General features: G+C 43.7%; 1 pseudogene; it reads left to right on the top strand.

Annotated features, from left to right (window-relative positions):
- Window positions 1-17,424: 17,424 nt before the first annotated feature.
- Window positions 17,425-17,548, top strand: LOC130289965 (U2 spliceosomal RNA; annotated as a pseudogene).
- Window positions 17,549-18,386: the final 838 nt, after the last annotated feature.

Below are 18,386 nucleotides of genomic sequence, written 5' to 3'. Positions count from 1 at the left end.
AGGAACTGCCGGAGCAGTAGAGGTTTGCTATGGGGATTTTGCTCCTACTCTGGACAGTATCTGAAATGGACAGATGTGTCAGCAGAGAGCACTGTGGTCAGACAGAAAATAAATTCAAAAAGAAAAGAACTTTCTCTGTAGTATACAGCAGCTCATAAGTACTGGAAGGATTAAGATTTTTTAATAGAAGTAATTTACAGATCTGTTTAACTTTCTGGCACCAGTTGATTTAAAATAAATTGTTTTCCACCGGAGTACCCCTTTAATAGGGGCAGATTGGAATTATATGCAGAATAATGTATAGTATCAGTTCATACCAAATCTGATCCAATCCTGACCATTTTATTATTGCACAATTTTAATAGCGTAAAGACTGAGTCTAACCCGGAAGGGACTCCTCACCGACAATTATTATTGGGAGTTAAATGTTTAAATGTCTTTGTCTTAATGTCAGATAATTCAGCACCTGGCGGATTATGGGAATTTTACTCTAATTTTAGGAGAAATCCATCCGGGATGTTATCTACTTGGGTTTAGTCTTATTGTCTTATAATTGCTACTCTTTTGTACAGTTCAATCTGGGGTTTATTCTGCTATACAACAGATTTGTCTGGATTACAAATGACACATACACTTTTTTACTTTTTTTTAACCCCTTAAGGATTGGGCCATTTTTCATTTTTGCATTTTCGTTTTTTTTCCTCCCCACCTTCTAAATATCTTAACGCTTTCAATTTTCCACCTACAGACCCATATGAGGGCTTTTATTATGCGCCACCAATTGTGCTTTGTAATGACAATCATTTCACCGCAAGATCTACGGCGAAACCAAAAAATTTATATTTGTGGGGCAAAATTTAAAAGAAAAAAGCCATTTTATAACTTTTGGGGGCTTCTGTTTCTACGCAGTGCATTTTTCGGTAAAAATTACACTTTATCTTTATTCTGTAGGTAGTCTCAAGGATACCTAATTTCTATAGGGTTTTTTATTTTAGGACTTAAAAAAAATTATAACTACATGCACCAAAATTAGTATGTGTAAAATTGTCATCCAAACCCTTCACCTCTGGGCCAAAAGGCAGCTACAATGTCCCTTTTCACCAAAGCTACTAAGGGAAGGAAAAGGGCTCCCAGCGTCCAACTAATCCTTTTTTTAATATATCAAATACTTTTTTTAATACTTTTTTTAATATATCAACTGGCTCCAGAAAGTTAAACAGATTTGTAAATTACTTCTATTAAAAAAATCTTAATCCTTTCAGTACTTATGAGCTGCTGAAGTTGAGTTGTTCTTTTCTGTCTAAGTGCTCTCTGATGACACCTGTCTCGGAAACTGTCCAGAGTAGAAGCAAATCCCCATAGCAAACCTCTTCTACTCTGTGCAGTTCCCGAGACAAGCAGAGATGTCAGCAGAGAACACTGTTGCCCGACAGAAAAGAACAACTCAACTTCAGCAGCTGATAATTATTAGAAGGATTAAGATTTTGTATTAGAAGTAATTTACAAATCTGTTTAACTTTCTGGAGCCAGTTGAGATATATGTATAAGTTTTTTTCTTGGAATACCCCTTTAAAACTGGTTTAGCACCCCTGTTGAAGCAGGGGTACCCGGGGCATGGCAAGGAGGTGAGAAACCTAAGGGTCACACACACATCCCCTATAGACCAGCAAGAGGGACACCCAGAAAGGCTACTGTACCCTGACCAATCCTAGTGACACACAAAAAAACACAAAGATAAAGTAAATGTGTGCTTTAAACAGTGTTTTAAATGCAAATTAAAAACAATTCCAGCTTGGATAAATATTCAACCCCCTTAACTGCAGTACTTGGTGCCGCTTAGGGGTGATTTTATTTTCCACTAGACTTCAACGTTTAACTTTTAGTGTATCGGCAGCCATTGCAAGATGCTTTATTTACTCAGCATGGAACATTTAAAGTCGAATGGCTACTAAAATCCTAAATCAGTGCTTCCCAACCAGGGTGCCTCCAGCTGTTGCAAAACTACAACTCCCAGCTTTTTTGAATGAAGATGTTTCATCTGAGCAGATGTATTTCTTATATAATTTGTCTTATATCATCTGTTCCTGGGCAGGTTATATACTGTACGCAGGGGACCGCCGGGTCCATTTATTACTTACACAATCTGCCAGTCACAAGTAACCATGACAGATGACAGGACCCATCAGTCAATATTAACATAATATATTTGGCTCTGGTCAGCGTAACATTGGGAAGAACATGACCATATGTCACCATTAATGGAGGCTTTATGACACTGGCCCCTGGAAAGTCATTATCAGCTCTGTACTATGAGAGCGGATCTGCCAGGTCTGTTTCTGAGAGCAGCAGAAGACGGGGTGGGGAACGACTGACGACATGGATATATAGGTCCCTAATATTTTATTCAGGCTTATAGTGAAAGCCTGTGAGTCCTGCTTCCCCCACCCACTTATAGAGAAAGCCTGTGAGTCCTGCTTCCCCCACCCACTTATAGAGAAAGCCTGTGAGTCCTGCTTCTCCCACCCACTTATAGAGAAAGCCTGTGAGTCCTGCTTCCCCCACCCACTTATAGAGAAAGCCTGTGAGTCCTGCTTCCCCCACCCACTTATAGAGAAAGCCTGTGAGTCCTGCTTCCCCCACCCACTTATAGAGAAAGCCTGTGAGTCCTGCTTCCCCCACCCACTTATAGAGAAAGCCTGTGATTCCTGCTTCTCCCACCCACTTATAGAGAAAGCCTGTGAGTCCTGCTTCCTCCACCCACTTATAAAGAAAGCCTGTGAGTCCTGCTTCCCCCATCCACTTATAGAGAAAGTCTGTGAGTCCTGCTTCCCCCATCCACCTATAGAGAAAGCCTGTGAGTCCTGCTTCCCCCATCCACTTATAGAGAAAGTCTGTGAGTCCTGCTTCTCCCACCCAGTTATAGAGAAAGCCTGTGAGTCCTGCTTCCCCCATCCACTTATAGAGAAAGCCTGTGAGTCCTGCTTCCTCCCACCACTTATAGAGAAAGCCTGTGAGTCCTGCTTCCCCCTCCCACTTATAGGGAAAGCCTGTGAGTCCCGCTTCTCCCACCCACTTATAGGGAAAGCCTGTGAGTCCTACTTCTCCCACCCACCTATAGAGAAAGCCTGTGAGTCCTGCTTCCCCCACCCACTAATAGAGAAAGCCTGTGAGTCCTGTTTCTCCCACCCACTTATAAAGAAAGCCTGTGAGTCCTGCTACCTCCCACCACTTATAGAGAAAGCCTGTGAGTCCTGCTTCTGCCACCCACTTATAGAGAAAGCCTGTGAGTCCTGCTTCTCCCACCCACTTATAGAGAAAGCCTGTGAGTCCCGCTTCTCCCACCCACTTATAGAGAAAGCCTGTGAGTCCTGCTTCTCCCACCCACTTATAGAGAAAGCCTGTGAGTCCTGCTTCTCCCACCCACTTATAGAGAAAGCCTGTGAGTCCCGCTTCTCCCACCCACTTATAGAGAAAGCCTGTGAGTCCTGCTTCTCCCACCCACTTATAGAGAAAGCCTGTGAGTCCTACTTCTCCTACCCACTTATAGAGAAAGCCTGTGAGTCCTGCTTCTCCCACCCACTTATAGAGAAAGCCTGTGGGTCCTGCTTCTCCCACCCACTTATAGAGAAAGCTTGTGAGTCCTGCTTCTCCCACCCTCTTATAGAGAAAGCCTGTGAGTCCTGCTTCTCCTACCCACTTATAGAGAAAGCCTGTGAGTCCTGCTTCTCCCACCCACTTATAGAGAAAGCCTGTGAGTCCTGCTTCTCCTACCCACTTATAGAGAAAGCCTGTGAGTCCTGCTTCTCCCACCCACTTATAGAGAAAGCCTGTGAGTCCTGCTTCTCCCACCCACTTATAGAAAAAGCCTGTGAGTTCCGCTTCTCCCACCCACTTATAGGGAAAGCCTGAGAGTCCTGCTTCTCCCATCCACTTATAGAGAAAGCCTGTGAGTCCTACTTCTATCACCCACCTATAGAGAAAGCCTGTGAGTCCTGCTTCCCCCACCCACTCAAAGAGAAAGTCTGTGAGTCCTGTTTCCCCCACCCACTTATAGAAAAATCCTGTGAGTCATGCTTCTCCCACCCAATCATAGAGAAAGCCTGTGAGTCCTACTTCTCTCATCCACTTATAGAGAAAGCCTGTGGGTCCCGCTTCTCCCACCCACTTATAGGGAAAGCCTGTGAGTCCTGCTTCCCTCGCCCACTTATAGGGAAAGCCTGTGGGTCCCGCTTCTCCCACCCTCTTATAGGGAAAGCCTGTGATTCCTGCTTCCCCCACCCACTTATAGGGAAAGCCTGTGAGTCCTGCTTCTCTCATCCACTTATAGAGAAAGCCTGTGGGTCCCGCTTCTCCCACCCACTTATAGGGAAAGCCTGTGGGTCCCGCTTCCCCCACCCACTTATAGGGAAAGCCTGTGAGTCCTGCTTCCCCCACCCACTTATAGGGAAAGCATGTGAGTCCTGCTTCCCCCACCCACTTATAGGGAAAGCCTGTGAGTCCTGCTTCTCTCATCCACTTATAGAGAAAGCCTGTGGGTCCCGCTTCTCCCACCCACTTATAGGGAAAGCCTGTGGGTCCCGCTTCCCCCACCCACTTATAGGGAAAGCCTGTGAGTCCTGCTTCCCCCACCCACTTATAGGGAAAGCCTGTGAGTCCTGCTTCCCCCACCCACTTATAGAGAAAGCCTGTGAGTCCTGCTTCCCCCACCCACTTATAGGGAAAGCCTGTGAGTCCTGCTTCCCCCACCCACTTATAGAGAAAGCCTGTGAGTCCTGCTTCCCCCACCCACTTATACAAAAAGCCTGTGAGTCCTGCTTCTCCCACCCACTTATAGGGAAAGCCTGTGAGTCCTGCTTCTCTCACTCCTAAAGTGTCAGGGGGAATCAGGTCCCTGTTCTGAAGACCCTAGAGATGGGACCCCACGATCAGACACGTATGTCCTATCCTGTGGATAAGCAATACGTTTTTATGGGCTGGAATACCCCTTTAAAAACTTGAAAGAAGAGGACGACTCAAGTATTTACCTGGACTTTTTAGGGTACTAGTTTGGGTTGTGTTTAGTCTGGAGCTCATGTAGTTTCATACTATTGCAGAACAGTCTGGGTAATGATTTTTTAGGTCGACTGTACTCGGGCGATACTTTTCTTGCAATCATATCAAGTGATCATCGTACGTGGCAGCCGGGCAAATATCTATATACAAACAATATATCTGTGCAAATGATTCACCAGCAAATAAGAAAATCAATTCAGCAGATGTCCATGTGAGACGCGTTGTCAGGAAACATGACTGCCAGACCCCTATGGGCAGAGGACACAATATCTACCATGTATAGGGCTACAGCAGGTGCAGGGGTAATGGACACACATAAATAAGACTCTAATGCAGTGGTCTTCAACCTGCGGACCTCCAGATGTTGCAAAACTACAACTCCCAGCATGCCCGGACAGCCGTTGGCTGTCCGGGCATGCTGGGAGTTGTAGTTTTGCAACATCTGGAGGTCCGCAGGTTGAAGACCACTGCTCTAATGCATTGCTTTCTAACAGGGTTCTTTCAGCTGTTGTAAAACGACAACATGTCTCAACATGCTGGGAGTTGTACTTTTGCAACAGCTGGAGGCACCCTGGTTGGGAAGCACTGCACTACAATTGGGCCACGTCTTGGTGCTGGTTCTCATACCCCCCCCCCCCCCCCCCAACTACTTGCCCAGCACTGGAGGCAAGTAGTCCCCATTGACTTTTTGTACCTATTGACTTCACATTGCTTGTAGGTTAAAGGGGTTATCCAGGAAAAAAAACTATTTTATATATATCAACTGGCTGCAGAAAGTTAAACAGATTTGTAAATTACTTCTATTAAAAAATCTTAATCCTTTCAGTACTTATGAGCTTCTGAAGTTAAGGTTGTTCTTTTCTGTCTAAATCCTCTCTGATGACACCTGTCTTGGGAAACGCCCAGTTTAGAAGCAAATCCCTATAGCAAACCTCTTCTAAACTGGACAGTTCCCGAGACAGGTGTCATCCGAGAGGATTTAGACAGAAAAGAACAACCTTAGCTTCAGAAGCTCATAAGTACTGAAAGGATTAAGATTTTTTAATAGAAGTAATTTACAAATCTGTTTAACTTTCTGGAGCCAGTTGATATATATATATATATATATATATATATATATATATATATATATATATATAAAAAGGGGCCCCATAGCAGCCACATGGTCTATCTTTATGGTACATTCTTAGGTTAGATGTTAAAGGGGTTATCCAGAAAATGTATCTGGATACATTGTGGGGTCCGACCTCTTGGATCTACTGGCGATCTCCAGGACAGGGCCCGTCTCTGACTCTTACCACTCAGTGCTCTGGCCCCCATACGTGTCTTGGCAGTGATGGATGCTCCACCAATCCCGGGCCTCAGTGATGTCCTGCCTCAGTCGGCAACTCCCTGTCGAGATCCGTTTGTCTCATAAAGTTATGGTCGGAGCGCTCAGCCTAAAGATTCGGCCTCTGGAGATCTCAGGGGGTCCCAGTGGTCGGATCCCACAATCAGGGATACAGATGTGGGAGATGGGAATCCTGGCAGGGACTCCCTGTTTCTTCCAGCAGGCAAGGTTACGGCACTTGGAGCGCTACACTGTCGGCTGGATGACACGGGAGTCGGATGAAGTTTGGTGTACAACTTTTTATTAATTTCATAAAAAGTAGTCATTCACAGGACAACGCGTTTCGGAGGGGCTCCCTCCTTCCTCAGGTCCGAGTTCCGAGTTAGGATCCAACAATCAGATTTATCAAACGAGATTTATCAAAACCTGTCTGGAGGAAAAGTTGCCAAGGTGCCCATAGCAACCAATCAGATCGCTTCCTTCATTTGTGAAAAGGCCTCTGAAAAATTAAAGGGGTATTCCAGGAAAAAACTTTTTTTTATTTATCAACTGGTTCCAGAAAGTTAAACAGATTTGTAAATGACTTCTATTAAAAAATCTTAATCCTTTCAGTACTTATGAGCTGATGAAGTTGAGTTGTTCTTTTCTGTCTAAATCCTCCCTGATGACACCTGTCTCGGTAAACGCCCAGTTTAGAAGCAAATTCGCATAGCAAACCTCTTCTAAACTGGGCGGTTCCCGAGACAGGTGTCATCAGAGAGCACTTAGACAGAAAAGAACAACCTAAACTTCAGAAGCTCATAAGTACTGAAAGGATTAAGATTTTTTTTATAGAAGTAATTTACAAATCTGTTTAACTTTCTGGAGCCAGTTGATATATATATATATATATATATATATATATATATATATAAAAAAAAAATTTTTCCTGGATAACCCCTTTAACCCCTTAAGGACTCAGCCCATTTTGGCCTTAAGGACTCAGACAATTTAATTTTTACGTTTTCATTTTTTCCTCCTCGCCTTCTAAAAATCATAACTCTTTTATATTTTCATCCACAGACTAGTATGAGGGCTTGTTTTTTGCGTGACCAGTTGTCCTTTGTAATGACATCACTCATTATATCATAAAATGTATGGCGCAACCAAAAAACACTATTTTTGTGGGGAAATTAAAACGAAAAACGCAATTTTGCTAATTTTGGAAGGTTTTGATTTCACGCCGTACAATTTATGGTAAAAATGACATGTGTTCTTTATCCTGAGGGTCAATACGATTAAAATGATACCCATTATTATATACTTTTATATTATTGTTGCGCTTAAAAAAAATCACAAACTTTTTAACCAAATTAGTATGTTTATAATCCCTTTATTTTGATGACCTCTAACTTTTTTATTTTTCCGTATAAGTGGCGGTATGGGGGCTCATTTTTTGCGCCATGATCTGTACTTTTTTTTTTATACCACATTTGCATATAAAAAACTTTTAATACACTTTTTATAATATTTTTTTTAATAAAATGTATTAAAAAAGTTGGAATTTTGGACTTTTTTTATTTTTTTTCGTTCACGCCGTTCACCGTACGGGATCATTAACATTTTATTTTAATAGTTCGGACATTTACGCACGCGGCGATACTAAATATGTCTATAAAAAAAGTTTTTTACGCTTTTTACGTTTTATTGGGGAGGGTATTTTTCACTTTTTTTTTACTTTTACATTTTTTTACATTTTTTTTTACACTTGAATAGTCCCCATAGGGGACTATTCATAGCAATACCATGATTGCTAATACTGATCTGTTCTATGTATAGGACATAGAACAGATCAGTATTATCGGTCATCTTCTGCTCTGGTCTGCTCGATCACAGACCAGAGCAGGAGACGCCGGGAGCCGGATCGTTCATTTAAATCGCGAACTCCCGCAGATGCCGGGATCTGTATTGATCCCGGCACCTGAGGGGTTAATGGCGGACGCCCGCGAGATCGCGGGCGTCGGCCATTGCCGGCGGGTCCCTGGCTGCGATCAGCAGCCGGGATCAGCCGCGCATGACACGGGCATCGCTCCGATGCCCGCGGTTATGCTTAGGACGTAAATGTACGTCCTGGTGCGTTAAGTACCACCTCACCAGGACGTACATTTACGTCCTGCGTCCTTAAGGGGTTAAAGAAGCGATTTGATCGGTTGCTATGGGTAACTCAGCAACTTTTCCTCTGAACAGGTTTTGATATATATATATCCCCCTTACTCCATATTTTGATGTTGGAATACCCCTTTAGGGTACATTCCCACACGGCGTATTTGCTGCGTATTTGCTGCTGCGTATTTTATTTTCTCTGTTGAAGTCAATGGGTTTGGAAAATACGCAGCACCAAATACGCAGCAAATACGCAGCAAAATACGCCGTGTGGGAACGTACCCTTAACCTTTAACATTAAGAAAATGTTTTCCAGTGGAGTACCCCTTTAAGCGTTCTTTGCACCACGATACAAAAAAAAAAAGATGCAACGTTTCGGCAACAGTGCCGACAGGCACTGTGGCCGAAACGTTACATCTTTTTTTTTTTTTTGTATCCGGTACTGACTTTTATAGGACTTGGATCTTTTATCTTATTATCCAGACTACTGACCTATAGTCCGGCATAACTGAGTTTTCCGCGGTACTTTTAAAAGAGTACTCCGGTATATAAAAACTATGAATAGGGTATAAGTGTCAAATCGCGAGGGTCCGACCACAGGGACCCTAGTGATCATCCTATTCCTCAGGAAAGGGGATAAATTCTTATATCCTGGAGTTTTCCTTATTAAAAATTACGTTTTTTATGGCACCTTGACCTATCATAGCTTATCTGTTGGTACTGTTATTTCATATGTCTATAATGCATATTGCGGGGGTCTTTTGCGGGGGGGTGGCGCCGTAGATCTCTTTTCCTATTATACGATTATTCGGGACCTTCGATCGAGTTTTTTTGACGTCGTTTATAATAATAAATAAATAAAAAATTTAAAAAAGACTTTAAGGACAAATACTGCCCCTCCGGCCCCCCCCCCCCGGCGAGCGTTGTCTGGTAACAAATTGGTTAAGCCAGGTGCTTCTAAAGCTGCGCAGATGGCGTCAGGGAATAATGAAGAAGTACACGCTCCTGTTAGCAAATTCATGATGTCTGTTTATGATGCTGAAGGGCAGTCTGGTGCCGTAATTCCCTTAAAATACCCCGTCCGCCGCGCTCTGCCTAGCAACCCCCCCCCACCCTTACTGAAATGTGTGCAAATGAGCAATTTCAGGTGGGTGGAAAGTGGCAGCTGGTGTTGTTTCAATACAGGTGAATAAATCCATGATCCCCCCCTCCCCCGCCGCCGCGCACCCGATTTTTATAGCCTTCGCTCCGGACCCATCAACAAAAGACAGATAACTACTTTGCATAAAAAAAACGGAAAAAAAAAATAACTCTTTCCCAAATGCATTGGGCTCCTCCCCCGACCCTTCTCCGCACCCCCCCTCCCCTCCCTCTTGTGTCAATATTTGTTCAGGACCGATGCACCTAGTGACAGGTGTGCGGAGAGGAGCCTCTCTCCACTTACACCAAAAACCAATATCCTCTGTGCGGACATGCGTGGCCTGTATGTATGCATGTATGTATGCTCCTCTATCTATATGGATGTTTTCTAGTCCACTGATAAATTAGAGAGCCCGGGGCAGGGGGGGGGGGGGATGGGCTATATAAAGCCGCCGAGCCGGGTGTCACTCCACCACTGCACAGGACGGCTGCTTCACCTGCCAGCTCCTGCCAACGTGTCACCGCAGTCAAGCAGAACTGCAGACACTTAGACCAAGAACTACAGGTACCGTCCTACCTGAGCAAACACAGGGGGAGCTTCAAGGACTTTCTCACCCATAACCACATGCAGAGAAGACGCTGAGGGAGCAGCAGGCACCTTCACCTGGCAGCGAGGAGCCTTCACCTGGCACACAGCAACAGGTGGTATCTACTTGGACCCACAGGTGGTCCTGATCCAGCACTGAGTTAAAGGTGGCTCATACCTGGCTTACGGAGGGGGGGGGGGGGGTCCTACCCTAGCAGTAACTACAGATGGGTATCACCTGGCACAGTGCCCAACACCGAGACCCTCAGGTGGTCCTAATCCAGCACTGAGCTTAAGGTGGCTCGTACCTGGCACATAGCTACAGCTGGTACCTGGCATACAGAGCTTCCAGCAGTCCTTACTTGTAGATGGGTATTCCCTGGCACAGACACAGTAGGTCAATGCCCAGCACAGAGACCCTCAGGTTGTTCTTCCTGGCATACAGAGCTGCAGATGGTGGCACAGAGACAGACACCAGAGGTTCTTCCCTGGCACATAGGACTCTCCTCCTTACCACAGGCAGGTGGTCTTAGGTTTTCCAGATTTGCACACAGGTGTCCGGAGTCTCTATACCATCATACAGGTAAGTCTCACCTGGGTACCAAGTAGGTATATTTTGGGTAGAAGGGCAAACACTTTACATGGGCACAGACTGCTGAATATTACCTATAGATCCAGAGCAGCTGCTAGGTGTATATCTACAGTATATAGATGCAGTGCACACCTGTATACCCTCCTGCATGCTTACCTTATCCTGGCCATTAGCTGCTAGGTGTGTGTGTGTATATATATATATATATATATATATATATATATATATATACACACACACACATGCAGTGTACACCTTTATACCCCCTGCATGCATCTTGTATACCTTACTGTATGCCTCCTGTATCCCAGACATTAGCTGCTAGGTACATATATACATGCAGTAAATATCTATATACCCTCCTGCATGCCTACTGTATACCCTCCTGCATGTCTCCCGTACACCCTCCTATATACTCCCCTGTATAACCCACCTGTATACCTTCCTGTATACCCCTCCCTTATATTCTCCTGCATGCCTTCTGTATAGTATCCTGTATACTCTCCTGTATACCCTCCTGTATACCATTCCTACTATTCAAAGTTTTGCACAATGTGGACGCTCCAGCTGCAGATGGGATGAATAGAAGCCCCAGTAGGTCCTTGCTGTGATGATGAGAGTTGTAGTTGTCTCTAATATTATCTGTCCTCGCTGTGATGATGGGAGTTGTAGTTGTCTCTAATATTATCTGTCCTCGCTGTGATGATGGGAGTTGTAGTTGTCTCTAATATTATCTGTCCTCGCTGTGATGGGAGTTGTAGTTGTCTCTAATATTATCTGTCCTCGCTGTGATGATGGGAGTTGTCTCTAATATTATCTGTCCTCGCTGTGATGATGGGAGTTGTAGTTGTCTCTAATATTATCTGTCCTCGCTGTGATGATGGGAGTTGTAGTTGTCTAATACTATCTGTCCTCGCTGTGATGATGGGAGTTGTAGTTGTCTCTAATATTATCTGTCCTCGCTGTGATGATGGGAGTTGTCTCTAATATTATCTGTCATCGCTGTGATGATGGGAGTTGTAGTTGTCTCTAATATTATCTGTCCTCGCTGTGATGATGGGAGTTGTAGTTGTCTCTAATATTATCTGTCCTCGCTGTTTTTCTTGTAGACCCAGCTGGACAAGGATCCTTCTTCCTGCTGCTGCTGCTGTTCCGGATCTGCAGCTCTGCACTGACCTGACGTCGAGCCTGACGTGCAATGCCTGATACAACGTTTTGTTCGTTCGGCTCGCGTTATGCCGGTGTAGCCGATCACCAAGGAGCCAGCCTGGGACCGACTACTACTCCATGTGGCCAATGCCGCAGTGTGTGATCCTGTCCTGGAGATCATCACCTCATAACCCATGTATATTCCTCTGATCCCCCATATATCATGTATATTCCTCTGATCCCCCATATATCATGTATATTCCTCTGATCCCCCATATATCATGTATATTCCTCTGATCCCCCATATATCATGTATATTCCTCTGATCCCCCATATATCATGTATATTCCTCTCATCCCCCATATCTCATGTATATTCCTCTGATCCCCCATAACTCATGTATATTCCTCTGATCCCCATATCTCATGTATATTCCTCTGATCCCCCATATCTCATGTATATTCCTCTGATCCCCATATCTCATGTATATTCCTCTGATCCCCCATATCTCATGTATATTCCTCTGATCCCCCATATATCATGTATATTCCTCTGATCCCCCATAACCCATGTATATTCCTCTGATCCCCCATATATCATGTATATTCCTCTCATCCCCCATATGTCATGTATATTCCTCTGATCCCCCATATATCATGTATATTCTTCTGATCCCCCATATCTCATGTATATTCCTCTGATCCCCATATCTCATGTATATTCCTCTGATCCCCCATATCTCATGTATATTCCCCTGATCCCCCATATATCCTGTATATTCTTCTGATCCCCCATATCTCATGTATATTCCTCTGATCCCCCATAACTCATGTATATTCCTCTGATCCCCCATATATCATGTATATTCCTCTGATCCCCATATATCATGTATATTCCTCTGATCCCCATATATCATGTATATTCCTCTGATCCCCATATATCATGTATATTCCTCTGATCCCCATATATCATGTATATTCCTCTGATCCCCATATATCATGTATATTCCTCTGATCCCCATATCTCATGTATATTCCTCTGATCCCCATATCTCATGTATATTCCTCTGATCCCCATATCTCATGTATATTCCTCTGATCCCCATATATCATGTATATTCCTCTGATCCCCATATATCATGTATATTCCTCTGATCCCCCATAACTCATGTATATTCCTCTGATCCCCCATATCTCATGTATATTCCTCTGATCCCCCATATCTCATGTATATTCCTCTGATCCCCCATAACTCATGTATATTCCTCTGATCCCCATATCTCATATATATTCCTCTGATCCCCATATCTCATGTATATTCCTCTGATCCCCATATCTCATGTATATTCCTCTGATCCCCCATATCTCATGTATATTCCTCTGATCCCCATATATCATGTATATTCCTCTGATCCCCCGTATATCATGTATATTCCTCTGATCCCCCATATCTCATGTATATTCCTCTGATCCCCCATATCTCATGTATATTCCTCTGATCCCCCATATATCATGTATATTCCTCTGATCCCCCATATCTCATGTATATTCCTCTGATCCCCATATCTCATGTATATTCCTCTGATCCCCCATAACTCATGTATATTCCTCTGATCCCCCATATATCATGTATATTCCTCTGATCCCCCATAACTCATGTATATTCCTCTGATCCTCCATATCTCATGTATATTCCTCTGATCCCCCATATCTCATGTATATTTCTCTGATCCCCCATAACTCATGTATATTCCTCTGATCCCCATATATCATGTATATTCCTCTGATCCCCCATATCTCATGTATATTCCTCTGATCCCCATATCTCATGTATATTCCTCTGATCCCCCATAACTCATGTATATTCCTCTGATCCCCCATATATATTGTATATTCCTCTGATCCCCCATATCTCATGTATATTCCTCTGATCCCCCATAACTCATGTATATTCCTCTGATCCTATATATCATGTATATTCCTCTGATCCCCATATCTCATGTATATTCCTCTGATCCCCCATATATCATGTATATTTCTCTGATCCCCCATATCTCATGTATATTCCTCTGATCCCCCATATATCATGTATATTCCTCTGATCCCCCATATATCATGTATATTCCTCTGATCCCCATATATCATGTATATTCCTCTGATCCCCATATCTCATGTATATTCCTCTGATCCCTCATATATCATGTATATTCCTCTGATCCCCCATATCTCATGTATATTCCTCTGATCCCCATATCTCATGTATATTCCTCTGATCCCCCATATATCATGTATATTCCTCTGATCCCCATATCTCATGTATATTCCTCTGATCCCCCATATCTCATGTATATTCCTCTGATCCCCATATATCATGTATATTCCTCTGATCCCCCATATATCATGTATATTCCTCTGATCCCTCATATATCATGTATATTCCTCTGATCCCCATATCTCATGTATATTCCTCTGATCCCCCATATATCATGTATATTCCTCTGATCCCCCATATATCATGTATATTCCTCTGATCCCCATATCTCATGTATATTCCTCTGATCCCCATATATCATGTATATTCCTCTGATCCCCCATATATCATGTATATTCCTCTGATCCCCCATATATCATGTATATTCCTCTGATCCCCCATATATCATGTATATTCCTCTGATCCCCCATATATCATGTATATTCCTCTGATCCCCCATATCTCATGTATATTCCTCTGATCCCCCCATATCTCATGTATATTCCTCTGATCCCCCATATATCATGTATATTCCTCTGATCCCCCATATATCATGTATATTCCTCTGATCCCCCATATATCATGTATATTCCTCTGATCCCCCATATATCATGTATATTCCTCTGATCCCCCATATATCATGTATATTCCTCTGATCCCCCATATATCATGTATATTCCTCTGATCCCCCATATATCATGTATATTCCTCTGATCCCCATATATCATGTATATTCCTCTGATCCCCCATATCTCATGTATATTCCCCTGATCCCCCATATCTCATGTATATTCCTCTGATACCCCATATATCATGTATATTCCTCTGATCCCCATATATCATGTATATTCCTCTGATCCCCCATATATCATGTATATTCCTCTGATCCCCCATATGTCATGTATATTCCTCTCATCCCCCATATGTCATGTATATTCCTCTGATCCCCCCATATCTCATGTATATTCCTCTGATCCCCCATATATCATGTATATTCCTCTGATCCCTCATATATCATGTATATTCCTCTGATCCCCATATCTCATGTATATTCCTCTGATCCCCCATATATCATGTATATTCCTCTGATCCCCATATCTCATGTATATTCCTCTGATCCCCATATCTCATGTATATTCCTCTGATCCCCCATATCTCATGTATATTCCTCTGATCCCCCATATATCATGTATATTCCTCTGATCCCCCATATCTCATGTATATTCCTCTGATCCCCCATATCTCATGTATATTCCTCTGATCCCCCATATCTCATGTATATTCCTCTGATCCCCATATCTCATGTATATTCCTCTGATCCCCCATATATCATGTATATTCCTCTGATCCCCCATATATCATGTATATTCCTCTGATCCCCCATATATCATGTATATTCCTCTGATCCCCCATATATCATGTATATTCCTCTGATCCCCCATATATCATGTATATTCCTCTGATCCCCCATATATCATGTATATTCCTCTGATCCCCCATATATCATGTATATTCCTCTGATCCCCATATATCATGTATATTCCTCTGATCCCTCATATCTCATGTATATTCCTCTGATCCCCCATATCTCATGTATATTCCTCTGATCCCCCATATATCATGTATATTCCTCTGATCCCCCATATCTCATGTATATTCCCCTGATCCCCCATATCTCATGTATATTCCTCTGATACCCCATATATCATGTATATTCCTCTGATCCCCATATATCATGTATATTCCTCTGATCCCCCATATATCATGTATATTCCTCTGATCCCCCATATGTCATGTATATTCCTCTCATCCCCCATATGTCATGTATATTCCTCTGATCCCCCCATATCTCATGTATATTCCTCTGATCCCCCATATATCATGTATATTCCTCTGATCCCTCATATATCATGTATATTCCTCTGATCCCCATATCTCATGTATATTCCTCTGATCCCCCATATATCATGTATATTCCTCTGATCCCCATATCTCATGTATATTCCTCTGATCCCCATATCTCATGTATATTCCTCTGATCCCCCATATCTCATGTATATTCCTCTGATCCCCCATATATCATGTATATTCCTCTGATCCCCCATATCTCATGTATATTCCTCTGATCCCCCATATCTCATGTATATTCCTCTGATCCCCCATATCTCATGTATATTCCTCTGATCCCCATATCTCATGTATATTCCTCTGATCCCCCATAACTCATGTATATTCCTCTGATCCCCATATATCATGTATATTCCTCTGATCCCCCATATATCATGTATATTCCTCTGATCCCTCATATCTCATATATATTCCTCTGATCCCCCATATCTCATGTATATTCCTCTGATCCCCCATATATCATGTATATTCCTCTGATCCCCCATATCTCATGTATATTCCTCTGATCCCCCATATCTCATGTATATTCCTCTGATCCCCCATATATCATGTATATTCCTCTGATCCCCCATATATCATGTATATTCCTCTGATCCCCATATATCATGTATATTCCTCTCATCCCCCATATATCATGTATATTCCTCTCATCCCCCATATATCATGTATATTCCTCTGATCCCCCATATATCATGTATATTCCTCTGATCCCCATATATCATGTATATTCCTCTCATCCCCCATATATCATGTATATTCCTCTGATCCCCCATATGTCATGTATATTCCTCTCATCCCCCATATGTCATGTATATTCCTCTGATCCCCCCATATCTCATGTATATTCCTCTGATCCCCCATATGTCATGTATATTACTCTGATCCCTCATATATCATGTATATTCCTCTCATCCCCCATATGTCATGTATATTCCTCTGATCCCCCATATGTCATGTATATTCCTCTCATCCCCCCATATATCATGTATATTCCTCTGATCCCCCATATATCATGTATATTCCTCTGATCCCCCATATATCATGTATATTCCTCTGATCCCCATATCTCATGTATATTCCTCTGATCCCCCATATCTCATGTATATTCCTCTGATCCCCATATATCATGTATATTCCTCTGATCCCCCATATATCATGTATATTCCTCTGATCCCCATATCTCATGTATATTCCTCTGATCCCCCATATCTCATGTGTATTCCCCTGAACCCCATATATCATGTATATTCCTTTGATCCACCATATCTCATGTATATCGCTTCTCGGCCTTTTGGCTAAGATCAAGTGTAGTATCTGTTCTTATCAGTTTCATGCCGGTGCATTGCCATAGAATGAGATTTGCCATAGAATGAGATGGTCCGCCTCCATCACATCCTATTGGCTCACTCTTGTCACGTGACATATTTAAACGTCACGCATCGATGCGCGCAGTAGTGTCAGTTTGGCTATTACAGGGAGAGGGTCTCCTCTCCCTGTGATAGCTGAAGCTGCACGGAGCTCTCATGGCCTCTGTGGCCTGACAGAAGTTCACACATGTACGCAGCTCATACGGCTGCCTCATATACACTTACTCTATTATTACATGTACTGTTGATCCACAGCGCTATCGGGATCCCTATGCCCGATGGCGCTGTCATCAGTGTGCGTCCCCGCGAGCGCCCCACGCCCGCAGCTCTACTCCCCTTCCCCCGCCCCCCGCAGCTCTACTCCCCGTCCCCCGCAGCTCTACTACTCCCCGTCCCCCGCAGCTCTACTCCCCGTCCCCCGCAGCTCTACTCCCCGTCCCCCGCAGCTCTACTCCCCGTCCCCCGCAGCTCTACTCCCTGTCCCCTGTGAACGCTCAGGGAGCGATCCACAGCGCTATGGGGATTCCTACGCCCGATGGTGCTGTCATCAGTGTGCGTCCCCGCGAGCGCCCCACGCCCGCAGCTGTACTCCCCGTCCCCCGCAGCTCTACTCCCCGTCCCGTTAACGCTCAGGGAGCGGGGAACAGAAAGTAGAGCATCGGGCGCAGGTAAAGTAGTACTGCGCATGCGCAGCACTACGCGAATAACTTAACCTGCGCCCGATGCTCTACTTTCTGTTCCCCGCTCCCTGAGCGTTAACGGGACGGGGAGTATAGCTGCGGGGGCGGAGGACGGGGAGTAGAGCTGCGGGGGACGGGGAGTAGAGCTGCGGGCGTGGGGCCCTCGCGGGGACGCACACTGATGACAGCG

Source organism: Hyla sarda, chromosome 8 (genome assembly GCF_029499605.1).
Source record: "Hyla sarda isolate aHylSar1 chromosome 8, aHylSar1.hap1, whole genome shotgun sequence".
NCBI lineage: Eukaryota > Metazoa > Chordata > Amphibia > Anura > Hylidae > Hyla > Hyla sarda.
The sequence above is the reverse complement of the archived record's forward strand: the minus strand, read 5'-3'. Positions and strand labels throughout refer to the sequence as shown.